The sequence below is a fragment of the Capsicum annuum genome, chromosome 3 (genome assembly GCF_002878395.1).
Source record: "Capsicum annuum cultivar UCD-10X-F1 chromosome 3, UCD10Xv1.1, whole genome shotgun sequence".
NCBI classification, from domain to species: Eukaryota; Viridiplantae; Streptophyta; class Magnoliopsida; order Solanales; family Solanaceae; genus Capsicum; species Capsicum annuum.
The window spans coordinates 64,668,602-64,679,274 of NC_061113.1; the positions used below are offsets into that span (position 1 = coordinate 64,668,602).

The window sequence follows — 10,673 nt, forward strand, 5'->3', positions numbered from 1 at the left end:
CACTGGGGCCTGATTAGGGGGTTATAGCGGGGCCCATATAGCCCATGTGTACTATTATATGAGAGTTAAGTTACACAATCCAGGCTGAAGTTTTAAAGTTCATGCTAAGCCTTGTTCCTTATCCCAATATTTTATATAAATATATATGTATGCACACATATATGTGAACATGTACATTGAGTTAAACCATATTTTGAATTATCATTACTTTATCCTTATCCTTGAGTTACATGCTAGTGTTAAATTCACTAACCGTCTCCGGATGTTATATCTCCACGCGATAGAGGGTCCAAAAGCAATCTTATTACACAGTGCTAGGTGGATCGGCTCAGTTTGTTGGTCGTTTGCGATGAAGTAGTGAGCTTTCATTTTCAAGAAGACTTAACTATTTCATTGATTTCCTGTCATAAACTAGAATTAAAGAATTCACATTAATATTATCATTGTCATTGTCATGGTCGGGGGCATGTCCCGACTAAGATTATTTTTTGGATTTGTAGAGGCCTGGTGGATGTTACTGTTGATTGGGTATTGATGATTGACATTCTTAGATGTCTTTGAGTTTGTTATTCTTGTTATATGTTTGGATTTCAGCAGCTGCTAGGAGTGTTATACCTTGTTTAGCTAGGTAAAGATGTGGTCTCCGGTCCTCGAAGGACTTGAGATACTCGTCATAGCCAGGCCTTGGTTTGGGTCGTGACAATTTTGGAGACCCGATCCAAGATTTCCATAACTAGCTCCCAACAAAAGCTCATAAAAGCCTTACTAATAATAGTATCAACAACAATTTTACTATTTGTATTCAGGTGTCTATAGAATATCTCGAGCAAATTACTTCCTGAAATTCTGTGATTGAGCACAATCATCAACTTTTTCTTGAATCTCAACCAAGTCTCATATAGCGCCTCTGAATGTAATTACCTGAAATTATAAATCTCACCATTCAACAGCAGCATCTAGAAGGCGGGTAAAATTTTTCCAGAAATTATATCTGTAACTTATTCCAAGAGAACCATAACGCTGCTTTGCCTGTAATACGGAATGGGAACAACCTAAGTCTCAAAATTTCTTGACTTACCCCAGGTAGATTATATGAAGTGCAAATCCCAATGAAATTTATGATCTGCATGTTTGCGTCATCAGTCAGCAAACTAGCTAGTACATCCTTCAGATTCAACAATTGAATAATAACACTCGTAATGTCAAACTTCACCCCTTGGGGAAACTCAGGAGGAATGACATCTCCTATCTCAATAGGCTCAACATACCTTAAGTATTCTTTCAGATCATTAAAGACTTATAAATACTGATAAGCTTGGGGTGGTTGAGCTTTATCCCTTCTAGATCTTTCTCTGTTGAGTGCTACTTGACTCTCTTCTTCCTATCTCACTCTTTCCTCTTGAGCTGTACGATGGGAATTCCCTAACCTACATTCTCTTCAGCTAATAACCGTATAATGGTTTGCATGGTTTTTCTTGAACACCATGCGGAGGTGGCAGATGAAAGGGATTTAGGTCATCTTGAACCCCATTGTACCAAACTCCATGCTTATGTTCTTCCATCTTACTTATCTGTCGCAAGGTCCACTCCAGCTCAATATCAAGTGGGATCGAGGGATTGCCTTTACTCCGAGTACTGAAATACGCCGGCATATGCCCCAAGAACAGTAAAAAGTCAAAAACCAACAACTTCAATCAATTAATTTGTAATCATATTCCCTGACAGTGGTGGCAAAATTTGATGTTACCCAAATTACACCTCCTAAAAAGTATAACACGGTTGCTATCAAATAAAAAACCTAACAAATATTGGGGTTAGATCCACAGGGAATAGGATGAATCTCTGTCAAGAACTTGCTGATGTAGTCAGGAAGTGCAAAAAGTAAATGGGGGGATTTTATGAGAACAGTAGTAGTAACAATGCTTGATCACTTAGGTTGACATCATATAAGATGAATACTAGGACTGTGTTCCCCCTGATTACCTAACTGCACAAACTTATCGTGTTGGTCAAACTAACTTGATGCCTTGCATGCAGAATCTAACAAGTTATGTATCACCAACCATCTCTCGATACCCTTTGGTGAATTTCACTCATCTCTTCTTGGTTTCAAAGTGTCGTATTACTAATCCTTGTCCTGGATCCCAGATTAACTATGTCCTCTCAATCTCAAGTTAATTAGATAAAGATTGTTAGCTTTTGGTAGCTTTAAATTACTGTTGTGATCTTTTTTTTCTAATCTCATTCTCTCTCTCGAGTTAGTATCAAATACAAGCAGGTTCTTAATGTCTGAAGTCTTTAAGAAAACAATCAAACCAAATAAAATCATAATACATGTAATAACACCAATCAAGAAAAACTTTACACTTTCTCTACTTTGTTATTCCATCAGGGTTTTCACAACCCTTGTTAAGAGGTTTAGCCACTCATATTTGCAAGAACACCCATAGAATTTATAATAAAAAGCCTATGAATAATCTCACAATAAATTAAGAATGAAGCCAGAATCTCAAATTAATATCAAATCGTAAAAGTCAAGAATAAGAATTTTAAGATCAAAAGTGTACCTTAGAACTCAATAGAATGTTGTAAGTATGTAAAGCGCGTAAACTAATAACAAAAGATCAATGGGATATTTATAGGATATATCATAAAACCTAAAAATCCTAACCAAAAAATAAAAAAAATTAAGTCGGCACCTACCTACGACCCTACTTACGGGTTGTAGGTACTACCTAAAGACCTTAGGTGGGTTCGTAGGAGTTAGAGAAACTTCTAGGCTTCAGATACCTACTTATGAGGGGTACCTAATGGGGCTGTAGGTACCACTTACGCCCCGTAAGTAGGCCATCGTAAGTCTCAGAACGAAAATCAACTTTTAGAACCCATTTTCTGCAACCTACGGACCCACTTACATGGGTGTACATACCATTTATGGCCCGTAGGTGGGTTCGTAAGTGGTCTTCTACAACTTTTTGTCATCTTTTTCTCCTCTTCTATCCCAAAATCTACTTTCGTGCAAAACAAACACAAAATACATTACATTTTACAAAAGGGACCCAAGTACTTGCATAATTTTTAGTTTTAAGCAGCGGAAGTGCCATGAAACCATGACACATGAATATTAAGGGTCATAAGTTTTCTATTTTAATTTTCAGTTATATCTCTCATTGTTGGGATTACTGTCACTATAGTAGTCTTTGTTTGTTGACTGTTAATAATTTTTTGTGTGTGGTACTTTTGGTGTGCAAGCCAATGTTGTTGTTAGGTATTAATTGCTGGTTATTGAGATTGTTTTTTGTGGTATGACATGAAAGCTAGCAACATGGGAAGAAGGATGATCTTACATTTCTAGATAATTAGGAAAAAAAATAGAAAATTTATTCTGTATTATTTTTTTGTTCATGCAATTACTATTGGAAAAAAAAGTAATTATTTCTGATCATGACCTCTCTTGTTAAGTCAAAGAAATTTTTTGTCACTATTAAATCATAATAGTCAACAAGAATAAGAAAATTTATGTTATTCCATGTCTTAATTATTATGATAGCGAATAATGTATTTATATATCAAACTTAAAATACATTTACTTTGTATAATTGTCTATGTGACATTTTTTTGCACTTGTATGAATTCTTTTATGTATTAGGTTATTATTATCATTGAGTGTTTCAAATTTGTTATAGAATCGATGCATGTTAAATCTTGAATTTGTGATTTAAGATAAGTTGTTCTTAAATAATTGATTGTGCTAGATTTATGACATATTAAAATTCGAATGATGATTGAAAACTTACTGAACTTTGAATCTAAACATGTTGTGAAATGAATATTGTCATAGTTGATTATGTTAAAAAGTATAATGTATATGAATTTAGGCTAAAATAATATATGTAGTTGTCTTACTATAATTTATAATTATTTAATCAGTATGTCAACTGCTGCAAAAATATTATCTCCGAGCTTAATAAAGGTGATAAGCTTAACAGTGATAACTATGAAATACGTAGCATGAAAATTCAATATGCCTAGAAGACCAAGAGGCTCTTGAAGCTCTTAACGTTTTTATGACACTTTTAGAAAATGGTGATACCCATCAACATGTGAAAGATCTTGAGGCATATCAAGTTTGAAAAAAGAAGAATTCTCTTGCTCGTATAACGTTACTGAGTTAAATGAATAATAATGATATCATGAGAGAATTTCGAAAGTATGATAATGCTAAGGACATGTGGTCTGCATTAAAAGAAAAAGATGGTCATACATTAGTTGCTAAGTTAAGGATTCTTACTATCATGTATGATACTTATAAGAAATGTCTTGATCATACTATGTGTAAGCATTTGCACCATACGTCAAATATGATAAATGAATAGAAAGACGCTGGTCATGTGTTGATAAAAGAGCAACAACTCCAAGCTGTGATTTGCTTCCTACCCCAAAGTTAAAAAAATATGAAAATGCATTAAACCCACAATGATTAAAACTATGAAAGATGTTAAGCGTCATTTGAAACTCGAGGAAGAGCACCCTGGAGTAGACAGTGCCGTTGTTTTATCTATTTCGGATTTCATCTAAAACAAAATGGTTTTGACCTCTTTAAAACTATTTCAAAAGATTCAAGAAATTTTTGAAATAATTTTGAGAAATTCATAGAGTCGCCACTTGATTTTTCTAGAAAATATCAAGAAAACTAAACAAAATTTCAAAGATTTAAAAACAGAAATAAATCTTTGAAATAAGAGAAACTGGGTAAGGTTCAATTAACGCCCTAAGAAGATTTTCAAGGCACTTAGGAGCATCCGTTTAAAACGGTTTAACGAAAAGAACTAACTTGACTAACTAAAAGTGGCTAATTTTTGCAAAGACTTGATTTTATAGAAAATATTAAAATTATTTATTTAAACGTCTAAAAAACATTTATTTATTCTAAGGGGAAATATTCTACTTGAATTAAGCTAAGCTGTCATTTTACCTTTGGATTTAAGAGGAACATGAATTTTTCTTTTGTAAAAGAAGAAGATTATATAATTATTTTCTTATTATTAATTATTATAGAAAAGTCAATATTTTTTAAAGAAAATACCTTTGAAAAAATGTTAAGAGAGTATTAAATTAAAAGTGTCTTATTAATTATGAAAAGTTAAAATTTACTTTAAAATTTGGTATCTCGAGTTTGAAGAAAGTTACTTTAATCCAAATAGACTATTAGTTATATGAACATAATGAATGTCATTTTGGAACAAAATACTTAAATCTTTAAAGACTGGTTTTAAAGAGAAAATTGAAGGAACCAATTTAATCCATTTTAGACAATATAAATTAGGTGAAGAAATTATTGATTAAGTAAAAGAAAACTAAGATAAAATAAAATGACAACACATTAGAGAATTTGTCAAGGTTAATTTATTAAAACTTTAGTTAATACAAATAAACAATACAAGCTACAAAAAATAATACAAGAATTGAAATTGGGCCCTTAATTAGCCCATCAATAAAGCTGCCCAGCTTTTGGGCTTTGACTCATGGACTTGGGTCCATTTTTATCCATGTATACTAGCTGTATATCACAGCTTTTCCAAGTTGCGTTTTACCGTATAGTTTCTGTATATCAACGTACAAAACCCTGTATGCTCTCATCCAGCTTTACCATACGTCATATCTTGCCTTATACAAGCCACATTTAACCTGTAAACCTCGTATATAAGCTGTATACTGTGTATACCAGCAACTATTTCTACAAAAAAATAAAGTCATTTGAGCTTGTAGAAGATAAGGCCTCTTTGGCTCATTGAGAAATGCAGGAAATGAAGTTTGTTGGGACACAAGTCAACGTCACATGCATCAAGAAAAATATAAGAATTAGTGATTAATTCAAAACACACTAATCACATCAAACGAGACCTCAAATTCATATGATGTGAGTTGTAGTATTCACAAAGTAGGCGAACAACACATAACTAATTGAAGCAGACGAGGAATAACTTTATAATTTTTAATCTCCTTTATTTTTTCATCAAGCCATTATTCACAAATTAAACACCATATTTTATGGGGTTTTCACTTATGTTTACAAATTTACAATATCAAAGCACCCAAAGACCCCTACATCTAATGACATCAGAGTTTGAGGAAGAAAAGGGTATTAAGAGTGTGTTGGGATGGACCGAGTCGGGTTGATGGATGTTTGAGCTGATTTGGAGTGGGCTGGTGTTGGTCAATTTTAAAAAGGGATGGGCTGATGGTTATAAAAGGTAGGAAATTGCATGTCATAGATCCAAATTTGGGTAGTTTTAGATATTTGATCTCAAATAAGAATGTCTTTGAAGAATAGTCTTCCTTACTTTTTAATATACTAAAAGTACTATTTTACTCCTCCACACCTCAAATATATTTTTAATCTTTCCATACTCATTTATCTCTCAATCACTTTTTAATTTTTCCTTTACTTTTATTATTCTACTTTTTTTCACTCTTTTTTTTTCCTTTAAATTTACTATTGTGATTTTTATTATTTTTAATTTTTATTTTTTTCTTTAATTTTATTTTCATGTTTTACCCATTGTAATAAGCTCAGGTGACGAGAAATTTCATAAAGCTACAAAAAAAGTTCATCTCAAAGCTTGAGCTTCGGATTTCTCTCTTCCCTTTGGTGTAATTGCATTCTAACTTTAGGTTTTTTATTTTGCCATTCATCTCTCTGCATTTTAGGTAATTTCTCTCATTTTATCTTAATCTTATTGCATGCATTTAAAGTATTTGTTACCTAGCAATTTTTTAGAGTTGAAAACCACTTTTCTTTTCCGTGAATCACATTCTATAATGCATAGATTAACTTATAAACTCTATTTTTTTTTCTATCTGTATCACCTTGATGAAAATGAGTTTAGGGTGGTTTCTCTACTCACTGATCTCACTATTGTCCAGTCAGTAGGTTGTTTAGATTTGAATTTTGGGTGTTTTGTGTAGCCATTGGGTCAATTTTTTTATTCAATAAATTTTATTTTGCAGCTTGATTCTTATTTTTTTGTTAATTTTTAATTTGATAGTTGTTTTTATCTTTATAACTCGGCATATTTTGATAATCATATCTAGCAAGACAAATCGTGTCGAGTATTTTATTGATCCTAATGATTGGTTCAAGTCAGACCCCCGTTGGAGAGGGGATTCAAATTATCATACAACGATAACAAGCTTTTTGGATGACACACAGTTGTCATTGTTAGAGAAAGGATTTTTTGGAAATTTGATGAAATTAGGTACCATAAGTGGCAGATTTTGATTCGAATGTTTCGCAATTTATTTTTTATCAGAAGCATCCTTTCATCTGTGATATTGAAGCATTTAATAATTTGTCGAGCTTGAACACTGATTTTTGGGCGTTCATCGAGTGTGGATTGAATACGTCAAAATGGTAGGTTTACTATCTTTAAGCTTTTTATGGTAACGCATATATTCTAATTGTATTTATTTTTCATGTATTTTAAGTGCCAAAAATATATACGTTAAAGGAAAAGATGTGCTGCCCGAATGTTTAGTGTTTGGCTCTTGTGATGTGGATTCGAAGGAGTGGTTTTATTCATTTGCAACTTATGGTGGGCCTTTGAATGACACGGTATTATCACTTGCTATCCTAATCTATATTTGGATTGACTAATATCTACCTACTATCTTTGTAATTTTGGTGTAAAGTTATAACTTTTCTATTCACTAGTAGAGTCAGGTGTATAGTTAGAGGGGTGAAAGGGGGTCATTCGATTTTTAGTTAAATCTTGATTTGTCTACCTGTTTTAACTTTATTTACATTTCATTGTAGAAACAAAGCCAATGTTGTTAACAAGATCCCTCCTGTTTTGATTCATCGTTCGATCACAAGGTTTGGCTCATTTCTTGATTGCATGATACTAAGTAGGCGCTTTGCCATAGAATTTATAAAGTTGGAGTTGAAGATAGAGTAATGTTTAATTTGTATGTGGGGTTACTGACATTTCAGAAAGTTAGCTGCACAAATCGCGAACAAACAACAGAAATCAGCAGTTGAGGTACGATGTCTATCCCCTCTTGGTTTATTTTATAACTGAGCTATTTTTAACATTGTAATCCACAGATAACAAAGCCACCAATCCTAGTGGCACCAATTACTGAACATTACAAGGCCACTGGTTATTCTGACGTGCCAATGTTTGTACAACATACTAAAGCAATAATGGAAGAAATTGATAGGATGGTAAGATTATATAATCTATATATCTTGGTTATGAATATAATTCTTGTGAATTACCATTGATGTGTTAAATCTTTGATTCAAGATGAGGAAATTGAGATGGAAGATGCATAAGATTGGTCAGTTGTGGACATAGACAGTTCTGATAAAAAGAACGAACTTACTGTAGTGGAATACATTGATGGCATCTATGCTTACTACAAGAAGGCTGAGGTAGAGATGTTATCTCCACTCTCCCTATCTGTTTGTTAGAAGTTTTTTTTTGTTTACAACTTATACATGCTCATTACTCCACTGTGTGGGAATACACTAAGTTTGTTATTATTGTACATGCTTATTAGGATTATGGCGTGTAGAGTTAGCAGAAGTACCATATTTTTCAATTGATTATCTAATTCTTTTGGATAGGATCTCATTAAGCTTAATAGATTGCCAAATTACTCACAAAAGCTAGTCTAATTTTAATATGGACTGTAATTTTTAGTTAGTAAAATAATAGGTGCAGAACATAGGATATATAGACACACGGAGGGTATACTTAGGTTGTTTCTGTTGTGATGCTATTCTATCAAGAATGATTACTGTTTTAATTTTAATTGAAAATCTGGAAAGAAATGGAGGTGTATTTTTCACCTCTTTCTTTTAATGTCATTTTTAATTGCAAATCGCTGGCTGCGTCTCTCCAAACTATATGGAACAACAATTTGATATCAATGAGAGGATGAGAGGCATCCTCATTGAATGAATGATTGAGGTATATAGTGTTTGTTGTTGCATGTCATTTCTGAGTTTTATGAAGAAGAATTTGATAATTTTAGGTGTCATTTAACGTCTAATCTAATTTATAGGTTCACTACAAGTTTGAACTGATAAAGGAGACCTTATATTTGACTATGAATCTCTTCGATAGATTCCTGGCAGTTCAGTTAGTGATTAGGAAAAAACTTCAGCTTGTTGGAATAATAGCTTTGCTTCTTACCTACAAGTATGAAGAGGTTTCTGTAACTGTAGTGGAGGATCTAATTTTGATCTCTGACAAGGCTTATGCCAGAAAAGAAGTGCTTAAAATGGTTAGTTTAAAGACCAAAATCTTACATTATCAGGACTTGTATCTCAATTTTGTTCTTCCTCGCTAAATGATTTCAATCGTTTTCTTATCCACAGGAGAAGTTGATGGTTAATGCCTTATAGTTCAATATGACAGTACCTATAACTTATATGTTTATGCGGCAGTTTCTTAAAGCCTCAAAGTCTGATAAGAAGGTCGTTTAAATGTCTTTGTCACATGAAGAAGTAACACAACAATTCGAATCACTACTCATATAACTTTTTGTCATTATTTAAATCAGGTAGAGCTCGTGTCTTTCTTTTTTATCAAGCTATGTCTGGTTGAATACGAAATGCTTAGATTCCTACTATCAATGCTTGCTACTGCAACTGTCTTTACTGCTCAGGTCACTCTCGGTGTGTCCAGGGAATGGAACGCAAGCTGTGAGAAGAATAGCAACTACGGAAAGAATCAAATTTTATAAGTATATTTTGTTTTTAAATATACTTGTAAATGTACATCTCTTTATCAAATAGAAAAAAAGTGTGTAATTGTGTGCCTTATTTTCTATGATAGGGAATGCTCGAAATTAATGGTTTCTTTCCATCAGAAGACAACAGTTGGAAAGCTTACTGACGTGCACCGAAAGTATAGCACGTCTAAATATGGCAATATTGCAAGATGTGAACCAACTTCTTTTCTGTTAGAAGCCTGGTTCTAGGATAAAAAGAACACATAGGGGGAATGACGTGCTTTGACAGTAGTTGTGTTGAATAAAATTGTTGATGTGTGCCCAACATATGTTGCCCCAGGCTCTGGGGAAAGAGGAAGGGTGTTTTTGAGTTCTTTTGCTACTGAGAGAACCATGTGTTTATTTGTTTTTTCATGTACATTGTTTGACATTGCTGGTGTTTTGTGAAATATCTTGCTCTTCATACTTTTTCTTGAATACAAACATTAGAAAGTTAAAATTTCTTCTTAACAGTATAAAGCTTAAGTGATTAGAAGTTTGGACACATAACACACTTAAATATATATATATATATATATATATATATATATATATTTGTTAATAATCTAATTAGCGCAATTAAAGAATAAACTTTAGCCTTTTGGGCAAAAGTTTTTAATTTCAATAATTTTCTAAAGTCTTACCCATGAGGCAAGAGTTGCATATATGTTAATAATCTGATCAATGCAATTAATGAATAAATTGTTGCCTCTTGGACAAAAGTTTTCAATTTAAACAATTTTCTAAACTAAGTCTTGTCCATGAGGCAAGAGTTGCATATATGTTAATAATCTAATCAGTCCAATTAAAGAATAAACTTTTGCCTCTTGGGCAAAAGTTTTCCATTTTAATAATTTTCTTGACTACGTCTTGCCCATGAGGCAAAAGTT

The 10,673-nt window shown here is 32.6% G+C and overlaps 1 pseudogene; it reads left to right on the top strand.

The window, feature by feature from the left end:
* Window positions 1-1,834: 1,834 nt before the first annotated feature.
* LOC107865383 lies at window positions 1,835-9,993 on the top strand (annotated as a pseudogene).
* The last annotated feature ends 680 nt before the right edge of the window (window positions 9,994-10,673 follow it).